Source organism: Pleurodeles waltl, chromosome 3_1 (genome assembly GCF_031143425.1).
Source record: "Pleurodeles waltl isolate 20211129_DDA chromosome 3_1, aPleWal1.hap1.20221129, whole genome shotgun sequence".
Classification (NCBI taxonomy): Eukaryota; Metazoa; Chordata; class Amphibia; order Caudata; family Salamandridae; genus Pleurodeles; species Pleurodeles waltl.
Genome location: NC_090440.1, coordinates 216,836,290 through 216,852,341, shown reverse-complemented (window position 1 = coordinate 216,852,341; position 16,052 = coordinate 216,836,290).

Genomic DNA, 16,052 nt, shown 5'->3' with positions numbered 1-16,052 from the left:
TTTTTAATAGGTACAGGACGTAATAGTCTTTAACCACATTAAGATTTTGTACAGTATACCTTTAGGGTAAATTCAGCATCATGGCAGTCTTACAGTAGCAGTTTGCATTTTATGAATGTTATTAACATTAATAAAATTGTGGCAAGGTGCCTATGGTAACTGTCTCCTGGAAAAAAGTTCCAATATTAACAAGCACTAGCAAAGCCAATAGCAGGGCCTTTTCAAGGGCACATTATGTTTTAATTTTTGTTTTTGTTTTTCTGCAAATATATGCAATATGTAAAAAATAAACAACCTTATAAACAATATAAAAATATAGGAATGGCCGAGCAGCATAGGTACACCAGCATTTTACCGAACTGCGCTCCTGTTCAGGCAACTATGCACATGTGGTCAGGCAAAATGGCAGCACTCAATGCAAGACAGCTCGTTGATGACGTGGACTGACCCATTCTTCCATGCTGTCTGTTGTGACGGGTGAAAGAAAAATGTGAATGCCACTCGAAAACATCAAAAAGCCCATAAACATATGTATAGACGTGCGTGTATTTTTCCTGAAAACATGAGATAAGTGCAAAACTTGAAACTGTGTCCAGGCCAGACCTAAATATAGCGGAATACTGCACCGCTCAAGAATCTAAGTTAGAGCTGTTGAGTAGAGCAACACTGAGAGGCAGAAACCATCTGGCAGCTGTAGAGGGTCCCTAAGCTGCTGATTGCTGGTAACTGGAAACAAGTGAAGCTTTCCTGGTATCCCACAGACTGTAGAGGGTTTGACACGTCCTGGCAATGGAACAATTCGCTGGTCTGATTAACAACAAATATAGGACACGTGTGCAAATGTGGCAGCTTGTTATTGATTTGCTGGGGAAAGAGTGTAATGAATTGACTTGTCCATCGAGACCATGAACATTTAATCTGTTTCCTAGAAGGAAAGAGGGTTATCGTTCATCCTACAGCGGTGACCTAGACCGCCCCTGTGGTTGGTAGTTGATTAGTTCGCTTCATAGGAGGAGTTCCCGCCCCTTTCCTGATGTCTCAATGCACTTACAACAAATTCTTCTGTGTAATTAGTGAGAGGGATTACCAAGCCTTTTTATGTTTGTTTTTTTATTTCTTCTCTACCATCTGTTTCTGTGAAATTCTTCATCTAGTTAACAGTCATCTCTATCTGTCAGAAAAACTAAGCTGTTTAAAGGGTGGTCTTTGAGGTTCATGAATTCTAGTCAACCGAATGATATGCTACCAAAATTTAAATATGTTAGATTTTTCTACACTTGGAAAAAAGTATCAGTTTGAGAAAAATGAATTAACGCTAGGCTGGGCAAAATTTTAATAATGCCGGAATAATCTGATTAATTTCAGTAATTGCACATTACTCTTGTGATGTGAAACTACCGTAGTTTTGCATTTATGCCAATTTAAGTAATTAAGAGTAACTTGGGTCAAAAATCCTACAGCAAGAGAACAGGAACAACACACTAAGAGAGAGTGAGCTGCTGGTTGCTGCTGTTTGTGTCCTATAGCATTTGCTGCTTTATTCTTAGTACAGAAAGTATCCTTAAGACCATTTTGGACATGAGGGTGCCTCTTGCACTACGAAAACAGTGCTACATGCTCAATTATGCTTCCCTTGTAATCACACATAATTAGGAGTCATTTCAAAGTTATTATAAATAATTATTTTAGAGGTAATTAAGCCATTTACACCCACCCCCAGTTAACCTGTCTTTTGGGATGCAGGAGAGAGATTGCGGGAATAGTTCTTCAGACTGTCAGTTTTTAGATGCTAACCATTCTTGTTGTTTGCCTAAAAGGGATAATATCCTGTATGTAAAGTTCTAAGATTGGTTAGTTCTTGGTCTTTCTGCAGATGCCTCAAAGTTAGCATCGGCACCAATTTAAATGCTCACCAAAACTATTCCTGAGGCTAAGGACTCTTCACAAGTAGGCAATCAAACTAACTTTGATCCATACGAACTAGTCTTAATCACAGCTGGATTCAAAGCAATGATCTGGAGGAAAACCTCTGAAACACTGTCCAAAGTCTTGGAACCATTACCTCTATTGTCCTCTTTCTCGTTCCAGGCCTCACTTATGAGGTGTCCGCCCCTCAGAGACAACAAAATCTATTCTAAGTACTGAAAATTTAGATCACACTCACCATTCGAGGTGCTGTAAAGGATATCAGGGTTCCCAGCATCCACTTGTCTTTCCCCTGTCTCCAGGCTTGACCAGACACTTCAGTTAAAGGTGTTGCCAGTATTAGGCTTCCCTCTCTGCCGCCATGAGGTCCAATCCTGCCTGGCTAAGGGGTGAACCATGGCACCACAACGTATGGCACTTTTTGAAGAAGATAGAAAGTAAACCATGGTCCTGTGATGTATGCTGGACATCTCTTTTCCAGAGTGTTTAGGACACTTCTCTGTTCGTTTGGATCTGGCATGGTGGTCTGCTCGGTTGGTCTAGTGGTCTCCAACCTTATCAATAAATCAATTAAATCAATAGTGAGGGCTACTTTTAATCTCATAAACTTATGCTGAGCTACTGCCTAGTTATCATATAAGGGTACATAACGGCCAAGCAACTTAAACGCTGTCCCTTGAGCCCCCAGTCGCGTTTATGGGAGCCTTACTAATGGCATAACAGCTGTATTCACAAGGACCCTAGGGAGCTGTTAATCTTTTCACTTTGACCTGTGGGAGGCAAGTGTTACTTTTTGTCATGAAATAGAGGGGATGAGACAATGGCCATTATGCGAGATAGGACCTGAAAGACTTCCTTTATCCCTCGTATTGACCTAAAGTCCCTTGGTTGCAGGCCAGAGATCAAGATACTGGCCCGGACTTAAACATTAAGGTTTAGGAATAATGTTTACTTGTTGGTGCAATTGTAGAAATATTATTGGTCAGACAGGTCATTGAGATTTTACTGCTCTGTGGCAAAACGACCAAGCTCTCCGAGGCGTGCACTGTCACACACAAACAGAATAGGAAAAATATTTTTTTTACATATACATTTCATCTTTAACTATGACTAGTAGCTAAATATTTACATGCAGGCTTCATTTAGCTTTATCAGTAAACATATATGTCTGCAGCCATGCTCATGTGTATGGATATATATGTGAGGCGAAAATGAAAGACAAACTATTAAACAAAGAGGTAGTTTTAGGGATTAAAGCAATCTTGATGAAAGGAGGCGAGAAAGAAAGAACTATAACGTAGAAAAAAAAGAATAAAGAGAAATGTGAGAGAAAGACATAAATGAGAGAAATAAGAAAAGAAAATGTGAGAAAAGAAATAATCAGCAAAGGAGCAAAGAAGAGGGAGGAAGGAAGGGGCAGGGAGGAAGGAAATGAAAGTAGAGAAGAAATGAAGATGGAAGGAAGCAAAAGAAGAAAGAAAGGAGAAAAAAGGTACAGATTAGGGAAGAAAAGAAAAGAAAAAAGTAGAAAAATGAAAGAAGAGTCAAAGGAAGAAATGAGAGAAGGAATATAATTGAACAAAAACAGATGGGAAATAAATAAGGACAGAAGGTGAGAAGAAATGAAAAAGGGAATGAAAAACATCGGGAAGCAAGCAGGGGAATGGGAAAGAAAAGAAGGATTGAAGATAAGGAACAAACTTGTGAAGGGGATAATGAAAGAGAAGGGGAGAATGAGAACAATAAATTAAAGACTGAAGGCAGGAGAGAAAGAAAAAGAAAGTGAGAATGCAAGAAAGGAACACATGAGAGAATATGAAGGAGAGAAGCAAAGAAACAGATTGGAAATAAAACAGCAAGAAGGAGAGGAAGACATGAGTGACGCAAGAAAGGAGGAAAAGGAAGTAGAGAAAGTAAGAATGAGAAAGAAGTGGAAGCTATAAAGCAAGAGAGGAAACGAGAGAAAGAAAGTTGAAGAGAATAAGGAAGATGAGAGAGAATGGTGAAGAGAACAAAACAAAGATAACAAGAAGGAGAGAGAAAGGCAGAAAAAGAAAGAAAAACAAATCGAAAAAGGAAAGAAAAAAGACAAATAGGAAAAAAGACACAAAGCCAAAGAAAAATGAGGAGAAAGAAAAAAGAAGTAAAGACGAGAAAGAAAAAAGCAGGGAAAGAAAGATATAGAGAAAAAAGAGAAATAAAGAAAGATGAAGATTAAGAAAAGAATAAACATAATGTGTGTTTTTGATGCAGAGTAATAACCCCCTCGAAAATATATTATCAGCTGAGTTTAAGAGGCTTATTCAAACAAAAAGTTAATGAAGCCAATATTCTTCAAGTTTGAAGTTTTCAAACTTTGTGCTCGGATCTGAGATTTTATTTATAGTCAGACTTTTTTCAGAGACAGCAGAATCTTGTTTTTAAGGAGAAGGTGGGGTGTGTTCTGGGTTTATCACCTTTCTCTGTACAACAGGACAAGAGGAGATAATTTAAACAAGCATTTGCAATGCAATAGGTTTTGCATTTGCTCGAGTAAGAGCTATTAGTGTTGTAAACTACTAACCGAACTTTTCTTGCCACATAAATTAAAAATGAAAAGTAAAACAGTTTCACATAAGTGAGTCTATTCAAAGTGCCACAGCATCAGCGTGAAGGAGCACACAAAAGGAAAAAGAAGTTTGCTTGCAGTCAAATGTATCAGCAAAAGTGCAATTAGCCATGTAACAGGCTCAATGTCTTAGGCGTTAACCAAACTGCCCCAAGGAGCGACAAAGGTAAAGCAATTACCAATGAAAATAAAGGATTTTTGAAGGGCAAGCCCATGATTGAGTGATAGTGATGGGTGTGCGGTGGGCGTAGTTAAAAGCCCACATGCATACCAACACGTCGGGAAAGTAGTGCTTGCGCAACTGCTATGCTCGACCTAAAAAAAGCATCTTCAGGGACACAGCTGCATATTCCCAGACTCAAAGGAGAGGCAGCGAGCTTCTCCAAGACAGGCAGCTAGCTACTGGTAGCTCAGAATAATCTGTTAGAGACTCTTGGTACAGGCATTGCGTGTGGAGCCGGTGTGGATTCGTAATTGCTTTTGCGAGTTTGGAAACTTAAAGCTTCTGGTTGTGTTCACATATGCAACAGCATTAGCTGCTTTACCTGTTCCTGTCTGCTTGCTTCAAGGATTGGCCTGCAACAAGTGTACCTAAGAGTGGGGGGTTCTTGGTCTGTTTTTGTTACAGTTTTTCCCAGTTTAGCTACCTTCCATAGCTCCGATTTGCAGATTTGCAGTACCTGTGGAGTTGGTATAGACAGTGACGGCCGCCAGGAGGGACGACGAATGATGGGGGAAACATTTTTTTTTAAAAAGAAAAGAAACCACTTACCTTGCGCCGTCCGTCTCCTGTGGCCATCTCCTGAAGTCTTGATCCTCTTCCGGTGTCAAAGCATTTGCTGGGACACCAGCACAGGCTCTCCAGCAATCCTGGTGCTGCTTACATGCTAAACATAGCATGTTAGCAGTGTCAGGATTGGTCTGAGTGGCAGTCACTGCCGCTCAGACACAAGCCTGGGGTCTGTGCTGTTTCTCCAGCCCACCTGTGTATACTGCTGGGCTGGAGAAATCTAAGTGCGCATGTGTGTTTGGCCAGCATGAAACGGCCGGCCAAACACAGTTACACACTTAGTGCACCCTCCCACCTCCCCGTGGGCCAGCCCCGCCCCTCCCTGCACATGCTGGCTGAGCCAGCAGGTGAAAAATGAAAAATAAAATGATAGCAAGCTATTGTTTTATGTTTTATCTGCTGGCTCATCCATGGGAGTGACGCCCCCTCCGCCACTGCAGAGGAGCCATCCCTGGGTATATATTCAGGAGCCATCAAAGTGCAAATTGTAGTTTGGTATGTCACATAAGTAAGGACTTGGACACGGAGAGGGATGTAGATCTAAAGCCCTAATTATTTATCTTTGTTACTCCAAGTGCTACTCTTCTTTTTGCAGTCCTTACAGTCACCCGCCAGCCTTATCCTATGAGGCCTGAAAGAAGGGCTTGCATATTTCAGAAGGATGCTGGGAATGATAGTCTCATATTACAGAACTATGAAGTGTGGGCCCTACATCTCGAAGTGTATGATTGAGTATCTGCTGCATCATAAGTATGGACTGTGACAATTAACAGTAAGACTAATAGTAATGCACATTACTGGCAAGCAATCGGGCATTAAACACCAACTCCCATGCCACCTTCATAGTGTTGAAGTGTAGGTGAGATTTGTTGAAATGTGAGGTGTGTTTTGTTGGAGACAATGCTAGTTGGATATGAGGTTCTACAAGGTTCTTCCCCCTCCCCCTTTGTCTTTAAGAGACAATTGATTCATTAGCTGAAACTCACTGGCTGTATTTTAATTGAAAGACAGAAGACAAGCAGATTTGTCTGTCTGTTTCAATCCACATGTCTGATTTTGTTGGTTGTCAGAGCAGCCCATTAATGCCTGGCTGATGACGGGCCTGAAACTCAATGCATTGAGGGAAGAAGTGATTCTTCTTTCTTGAAAGATAACTCCTGCTTTTTCCTTAGATCTCACATTCCCTGTTTTCTTAGTGGCAAGTTGTCTTTGAAAAGGTCAGGAATCTTGGGGATATGGGCCTAGATTTACAAACACTTTGTGTTCGTCCTGACATTTTTTGTGTGGCTTTCCCTGACTTTTTGCTCTGTGACCTCCTATTTTTTCTGTGTGTTGAACTGGGTTTAAGATATTTTCATTGTGCATGTGCTCTTTGTCTAAAATGTAGTAACATTGTTTCTTTGTGATTTTTTGTATTTGATTTACCAGTATTTCTCTCGTAAAGTGCACTATATGTGCCCAGGGCCTGTCTGTCAAATGCAACTAGAGCGCCAGCAGCACTGGTTGTGCCACCCACTACAGTAGCCTCTCAAACATGTCTCAGACCTGTCATTGCAGAGCCTGTGTTTGCAGTTTCAACTGCCATTTTGACCTGGCAACTGTACCCACTTGCCAGGCACAGGCCTTCCTTTTTATTACATGTAAGTTGGCCATATGGTAGGCCCTAGCTAGTCGCATTGGCAGGGTGCAGTGTATTTAAAAAGTTGGACATGCACTCTTAAGTTTAACATGTCCAGATAGTGAAAACAAAACAAATTAGTTTTTCTCTATTGCAAGGATTATCTTTCCTATAGGCTAGCATTGGGGTTGCCTTAAAACATTGTTTAAGTGCTAGTTCCAATTGGAAAAAGAGGGAAATATGTAGTTTGGTGTCTCTGGGCTCACAGTTTATAAACATATTTTGGTAAAGGTGGTTTTTAAACTGCATGTCTGAAAATGCCACTTTTAGAAAGTCAAAGAAACAGAAGATGTGTGGAAGGCTGAACAATGCAAACAATAACACCAGTCACAAAGATCTGGGTTTAATCCATCATTTTTTTGCCCATCATGCTGCCCCAGTTTGGACCCAGCTATATGCAAATCAGTCTTGACCCTGTTCCCCATGGGAACATGCCAGCCTGAACTGCCAAGCCAGGTCCTCCATGAACCGGAAGAAAGCATCCTGGAACCTGTTTCAGTGTATTGCCCTTCATCAGCTAGGCTAGCATGAAACCAGCAGCACTGTGAACAAGGGACCCATGTCTGGGCATACCCTGTCCACAAAGGGCAACTTTAGCAACAAAAAATGATGATGGATGGGGGGCTGAAACTTTTAAAACACTCACCCCAGACACAGATCTGGGTTTAATCCATTGTTCTTTTGCTACATGCGTGTCTGGGTTTAGGTGACAACTACATTTGTTCATTCTCTATAGACAGCCACAGCAGGAAAGGTTGGGTGTGACAGGAGATACATCTGCATTCATCTGCATACTGATAGTCGTCATGGGCAGGGAGAGGAAGTGCACACTTACATCTGCATAGGTTGTGTTTTGCCCTCACACAAAGGGCTTGTTAACCCTACATTAAAGGCCATTTTGGGGCCTCTGACACCACATACTCAGAACACTTCTGGACGGATGACACTCTACCAGGAAGAAGGACTGCTGGGCTGTCAGGAGGGACTACCACTTTGCTGTTTGCTCTGCTGTGTTGGCCTGCTGCCTGCTACTTCTTGCCTGGGAGTGAGAGGACTGGATCTAACTCTCTACATCATGCAATCTAAAGTTTCTCCAAGAGCCTGACTAAGCTTGCCTCCTGTTTCTGAAGTCTCAGGGATATCAAAGACTTCACTTGCCTCTTTCTACCAGTACCTGGGCTCTTCCCCAGTGAGTCCTGCTCTCCTATTTGGTGCCAAATCTAGTTCTAGGCCCTTGGGGTTGAGTGTAGTGCTGCAACCTAAGAACTGAGGAAACAACACCAGCACATCAATTTGAAACTACACATCCCGCTGCAGAAACACTGCTTTGCCGCTGCCTGCACCAAAGCTGCAGACACTGCTCACTGACTGCACAATGCAATGACCCACCTTGACCTACGCAACCCTGATACATCGGAACCAGTACTCATTGCTTTTGAACATCGATGCATCAACAACATTGCCCAATCAGGAACGCATTGTCACCGAGCATCGATGCAACAAAGGTACTGTCAGTGTGTCTGTGTGTATCTCCTGTGTCCGGCCGTGCTCCATCACGGTTGGACTGATCTTTTAGATTTGCCAGTGTGACGGGACAGCTCCAGTTGGAGGTATTGCCTTCTAACCACTGTATTTTTTATTTAATCTTTAAAAAATCATACCTTGGCTTGTGTATGTTGGATTTTTGCCATTTCTATATTGGAGCGGATTCCTTTTGTGATGTTTTCACTGTGTTACTGTGTGTGCACAAATTCTTTACCCATTACCTCTTTAGTTTAGCCTGACTGCTCTGTGCCACGCTACCAGAGGGTAAACACAAGTACACTTTTAGTGTGCATCTTACTTGCCCTGCCTGTTATTGCGGTCCCTACTTGGACGGAGTGCAAACCTATGCACACTAGAGACCCAATTTCTAAAACTGTATCAGATTTGTTTTACTTTCCTATTGCAAATCCGATGCAAAGTGTTCAGGTGGGATTTATAATCCAATGCAAATCATGATTTGCATTGGATTGTAGCTGGACGTAACATAAAGCTGTGCAATGCGCTGCCTTGCACTATTTACATCAAGGAGGTGATCAATGCGTAGTGCCTGGGCATTGACATGCAGCTCCCCATCGGAAAGAATGCAAATTTCTACCCGAAAAGACAGGATTATGCTCCAAAATCCTATGCCTCATTGAAACAGGCACAACAAGAAGAAATGTTTTAATTTATCCTAATTTTTCCCCACTTTGCATGTGTGCTGCATTGTACAGAACACAAAGGGGGTGATTCTAACATTGGCGGGCGGCGGAGGCCGCCCGCCAATGTTCCCCCGACAAAATACCGCTCCGCGGTCACAAGACCGCTGAGGGTATTTTGAGATTTGCCCTGGGCTGGCGGGCGGCCGCCAAAAGGCCGCCCGCCAGCCCAGGGCAAATCAACCTTCCCACGAGGACGCCGGCTCCGAATGGAGCCGGCGTAGTGGGAAGGTGCGACGGGTGCAGTTGCACCCGTCGCGTATTTCAGTGTCTGCTTTGCAGACACTGAAATACTTTGTGGGGCCCTCTTATGGGGGCCCCTGCAGTGCCCATGCCATAGGCATGGGCACTGCAGGGGCCCCCAGGGGCCCCGCAGCACCCCCTACCGCCATCCTGTTCCTGGCGGGAGACCCGCCAGGAACAGGATGGCGGTAGGGGGTGTCAGAATCCCCATGGCGGCGGAGCACGCTCCGCCGCCATGGAGGATTCTCCCGAGCAGTGGAAAGTCGGCGGGAGACCGCCGACTTTCCGTTTCTGACCGCGGCTGAACCGCCGCGGTCAGAATGCTCGACGGAGCACCGCCAGCCTGTTGGCGGTGCTCCCGTGGTCGGTGACCCTGGCGGTCACCGACCGCCAGGGTCAGAATGACCCCCAAAGTAGGAAAAGATGAATGCGTTTTTTTTACTGCTAGTAAAAAAAGATATGATTCAATGAAGGAAACCTTGCACTATGGCACAAGTGTGTCTGGGTTGGTGCATGGCTGCCTAAATTCTGCTGTTGTGCTCTGTGCTGCTCTTCCACATTCAGACAACATAGCACACAGCAGCAATGTCACTTTCTTCCCTGTGTTGCCTGAGTCCTATGTAATGTATGCCCTAGTGTGCTGGATTCAGTGGTGTATTCTCACGTACAGGTTCCAGTTTGGAGTGAGGTTTACAGTTACATTAGGAAGGTACTGCTGTACACTCTGTATGACTCGCATATATAATTTCACTAAAAATTCTGAATTAGATTACATTATAGCTTTTCATAACGTCCTTGTATCTGAACTCGCAAATGTGAAGCACTATGCAAAACTCAGAAACAATTAAAACAAATATTTCAACGATGAGGACAACCAGAAGTTTGTAAAGAAACTGTGCTGGGGCAGTAGCAAGGAAAAAATGGTGGAAGATATTGCAGTCTGCCCATAATATATCTCTAAAAGCCAGGGAAAAATGTAGCGACACGCATAGCTCCAAAGAAAGTCTTACCACAATCAAAACACTGGTTAATAATGGGCAAAGGGCAGTTTATCGAAGTGAATTACAGTATATATTGAGTTTTTAGGGTGTAGAACTCTCTTTATTTGCCTCAGCCTGTACTGGGACCTTAATCCCTGGTTTTCAGTGACTGACAAGGGATGGTTTGAGCATCAGATCAGCAGTCAACTTACTGATCCTATTTCCATCACCACTATCCATCAGGTATGCATGTTTAGTCTTTATTCTGACAGAAGTCTAGTTTTAATATATACAAGGCTACATAAGATAATATATATGGACAGTCTATAGTGATCATTTCCCTGTTTTGTTGATATATCAGGCATATTTCATTTGTTAAATATGCCTCAGGGAATCTTAGAGGCAGTGGTTTTAAAACTTTTTAATGTTGCCCCCTTGTATACAAAATGTAATTTGGGACCCCGAGAATGGCACGCCATTTTGTTTACAATTATGAATTAAAATTGGCAGTTCTAAACATATGTAACAGTTCAAATTTTGGAGTTATGTTTAATTATCCCTTTTGGAAGCAATCAAATATGACTAGCAACCTGTTATTGACAGCTTGGTCTCCTTTCAGTGTAAAATGTCCGCATTATGATTGTTTATCAAAAATGGGGGAGAGTGACTTTCCAGGTTAATTATCAGCCCCCTCATTTGACACCTACCACCATGAATGAAAAAAGGTGTTCCTGATGGCCCTTAAACAGAGACTCATTGCCATTCTGTCTTTTTCCCCTAAAAACCACAGCACTGTTTTCACCATGATGTTCCTCTTGACCACTGCCTGGTGCCACACCTGATATCAATGGAGGACTCCTCCCTCCCCCACCCCACTCTGGGGGGACCCGCTTCCCAGTTTGAAGACCTCTGCTCTAGGGCCTCATTCAGATGTGGGTGCAGTGGTACCTGGAGGCAAGGGGATTGGGGGGCTGCCGGCGGATAATGCTGTTAGAAATGGGGTTTTCCGGTTGGCTACAGTATGCACCTAAGCCAGGCAGAACACACCACTCTAGTCAGGACAGGGGAGTTACACTCCCAAGATGACCCCTGCTCACCCCCTTGGTAGCTCAGCAGGATCAGTTAGGCTTATCCCAGAGGCAATGTGTAAAGCGATTCCACAACACACATAACACATGTGATACAATAACTACACCACAAACGAAACACAACACCCAGTTATGTAAAAATAAACTGTATTGTTTAAAACATCATTAGACAATTAGACCAATAATACCCTGCTACACAAGCAATTGTCAGAACACCACACAGGTTACTAATGCTCTGAAAAAATATGCAATAGTCAGTTAAACTTATAGGTCACTGGTTATTCTGCAACACAAGCAGTAGTCAGGTTGTCATTATCACCAAAACAAAAATGCACCTATCAGGATAAACAGATTATATCACCAAGATAAATGCATCTGCACTAATATTATATGAGGGGCGGTAAACCCCAGACTCATACAGGAGCGCGGGAGCTCCTGTGCTCCTGTTAGAGGAAATTTGATAATTTGACAAGCACTCTGACCCCCAAGGAGCTCAAGTGCTCCTAATATAAGAAATGCGAGTAGACAGGGCTCGGCAAGGATGGGGCCTCCGTTGAGGGATCCCTCTGCCCTCTGCTGTATGATGACTGCCCCTAAAGAAAAGTAATGGACGGGGTGAGGGAAAACCTCTGCTGCCTTAATATTGCTGGAGAGACCTCTTCCTGTTCTCCCCACGTACCACGTTGTCAGGGGGGCGGCCCGTGAGCACGGCGTATCTTTGGTGGGCCGAGTGCGATCTTCCTTCCAGCTTCCCAAAGTGCCTCGACCAGCTCTGAGGGGGGGGAAGCACACCACTCAAGCGTCAAAGGTTGCCTTGGTTGTGGAGGTGAAAGACGGGGCCTGCCAGTGCTCTGGGGGCACTGCAGGGGACAAGCCTCGGCAGCACGCTCTACTCCATAATCAGAAGGGGAGTGGGACCGCAATCACAATGCCATGGGCCCTTTCCTGTGCGGCCAAACTGGCAGCATGTGGAGCACTCCTCATGCTCTGTCAACCATAAATGTAGGGTGCCCAGCCCTGCGCTAAAAGCAAAGCGTGGGCTCCTCACACTGGGATTGAGCAGGGAGATCTACACAGCACTCACCACACACTGGACTTCACAGAAGCACTCTGGGGGACACAAAGACAGGTGGCAGCAGATGGGGAGACTAGTACCCCACAGGCAGGTAGGGGCGATAACCACCAACAATCCAGCAATGCCAGTTCAGTCCAAACCTAGAGGGCAGCTGGTCAGCAGGGCAATAAGCAGAAAAGCGATCCTGATGAGTCCTTTGTGCCACCTAGCAGAAACCAGACAGCAGGACAACAATAGAAGGGCAGTTCAGATGAGTCCTTTGTGCAGTCCAGTAGCTTCTCTGGCAGAGGTTTGGTCCCAGTTCCAAAAGTGCTCTAAAAATGTGGGGAAAAACCCCATGTACTTATACACATTTTGCACAGCTTCCACAAAAGGGGGAGAAGGGGCCCCAACTAGTACTAACCGGTTCCAGTAGTGTCCCCTTTCTCCTGCAGCACTGGCTCCAGACATCAGAGAGGGGTAAACGAGCCCTTTATGTGAGGCCTGGGCACAGCCTTTGCAGATGCAGGTGTTTCTCACCTCTCCTTCTCCCAGCCCAGGAAGACCATTCATTATGCAGATGCACTCTTGTGACACCGCCACCCTCCCTTTGTACAGGCTGCCTGAAAACTATACACAAAGCCCCAGCTGTCACTCTGCCCCAGATGTGGATTGGAGGCAGGCTGCAAAACACCAGAGCCATAAGCACAGAGAAATGCTCCCTTTCTAAAAGTGGCATTTCTATAATGGTAATAAAAATCCATTTACACCAGTAAGCAGCATTTCTCACGAACATTTCAATCATACTCAACATGCGTACGCCACCCGTTCTAGATCCGACAATACCACTCAGACATAGGTTAGGGCATTTCCAATGCAGACTTATGAGAGAGGTAGCACTCACAGTAGTGAGAAACCAAACAGGCTGTTTGTCACTACTAGGACCTGTAGTACATAAAGACATATGTCCTACCTTTTACATACACAGCAACCTGCTATTGGGGCTAGCTAGGGCCTTCCTTAGGTGTGACCTATATGTAGTAAAAGGGGAGTTCCAGGCATGGGAAGTACATTCAGATGCCAGGTCTCTGTGGCAGTAAACTGAACAAGCAGGCTCTGCAATAGCAGGCCTTAGATAGGTTTGAAAGGCTACTTCTGTGGGTGGCGCAAGCTGTGCTGCAAGCCCACTCGTAAGCTTTAATTTACAGGCCCTGGGTATAGGGACACCACTGTACTAGACACTTACAGGTAAATTAAGTGTGCCAATCAGGTGTAAACCAATCCTACCAAGTTTAGAAGGGAGAGCACATGCACCTTAGCACTGCTCTGCAGTAGTAAAGTGTCCAGAGTCCTAACTTCAAAAAAAAGGGTCAGACAAAATAGGAGAAGCAAGGCGAAAAGTTTGGGGATGACCCTGTAGAAAGGGCCAAGTCCAACAAATGCTCCGTCTGATTCCAAGTTTTACTGGTGTGGGATGCACACTGTAGAACCAATTGTGGTTCTGTGCCCAGTAACAGATCCTGAACTGTAAAAGAAACGGCCAACCATTCTGAGTCACAGGGTCTCAATTCCAAGTCCTGTGACTCAGAATGATTAGTAATTTGAGCAGAGATTGCCAGCACCTCCAATTACCACCCACATGTAGTGTGTTCTTTAATGTGTGGATGGTCTGCAGCTGGGGTTAGAGACTAATCAACGCCTCAAATATCAAGTCCAGGAGAAGGGGAACTAGTTGAATTCTTGTCAATGGGTATTTTAATTGCTTACAGAAAGAGAGGAATTAAAGGCACCGAATTAATGGAAAATGTCCAAGAACTGAGTTCCATCAGGAAGTTAGAGTTCACCTATGTCAAGAATTCATAACCCAGGGGCCTGTTGAGAAAGAGAGGAAGGATCTTTGGTCTTAAATGAAGTGGTGAACCATGCAGGAAGTGCCCATTGTAGTTACTGCTTTCTGATCAAAGATTAGACCTGGAACATAGGGTTGAGGCAGCAGGCCATGCGGAGACCCCAGAGGAGAAGAGCGGTTCCAGGCACGGATGGTTAACAGTCTCTTGTGATTCTGCTGATGTCCTGAAAAAATAGATTTCTCCTTCCATCTTCAAGGGTCTGACACTTGGAGAGAGGCCTGTGCAATAAATCATCTTGTCACTGCCTCCCTTGGAGGGAAGCAAGCCTGTGAGAATAGAGAGCGCCTGGAGCACGAGGCAGCAACCGGCATCTGCTCTCCTCAAACACGATCTCCAGCATCTCGAAGCGCAGAACTGCTGAAATAGATGCCCTGTGCTCGATGAAAGTGGGGTTCACGTAGGTGGAAAGCGGGGCACCCTGCCGTCACTGCTCACAAGTCACGTTTCTGGATAAAAAGAAGTACTGGGCTAATAAAGAGATGAATGGAGCGAATATGAATAATCGTGAAAGAGAGAAAATATAGAGCTAAGAAAGAGTGCATGAAGGGACCCTGTCTGAAATATAAATGTAGGGCAGTGAGGTGAGAGAAAGAGGAAGTAAGAAAGAGGTGGACGACCAGAGGAAATAATGCAGAAAGGGATGAAATAAGAGAAGAAAGAAGAAAGGACTTAACGAGAAATGGACAGAAGAGAGTAAGGTATGAACAAAAGTATGGACGGAGGAAGTAAAGGAGGAAAGACGAGAAAGGGAGGAGGGAATTAAAGATGGAAGGAAGGAGATAAGGTATGAAGAATAAATGCAGGCAAAAGGGATCAAGCATTGGCAAAGCTTGGATGCTCTTAAGATAGCTAAAAGTTAGTCGCGAAGATGAGATCGGCGTGAAGTGTCACAGAATGGAATGGCAAGGAGTACACTGTTGTAGAATGGAGTGGCAAAGAGTGGGCGGGTGTAGAGTGCATTGGCAACGACATTGAGTGCAGTGGCCGTTAATTCAGCAGCATATAATGCAGTGGTGTAGAATAGAGTGGTGCATAGCATAGTGCAGTGGTGCGAGAGTGGAGTGGAGCAGTGCAGAGTAGAGTAGCTCAGACTAGGGTGGATCAGAGTAGAGTGGTGCAGAGTAGAATAGAGGTGAGTGTTGTAGAGTGCAGTGACGCAGAGTTCAGTAATGAAGAGTAGAGTGGTGTAGAGTGGTGCAGAGGGCAGTGGCACAGAGTGGAGTGGCATAGAGTGCAGTGGTGTGGAGTAGAGTCCAGTGGAGTAGAGTACAGTGGTGTAGAGTGGTGCAGAGTAGAGTTTGATAGAGTGGTGTAGAGTATAGTGTCATAGAATGCAGTGGTGTAGAGTGGAGAAGAGTAGAGTGGATAAGTGCAGAGTAGAGTGGCATAGAGTTCAGTGGCAGAGAGTGCAGTGTTGCAGAGTAGAGTGTCAGATTGCAGTGGTGTAGAGTGGAGTAGAGAGGCGTAGAGTACAGTAATGTAGAGTAGAGTGCAGCGGCATAGAGTGAAGTGACATAGAGTGCAGTTGTGTA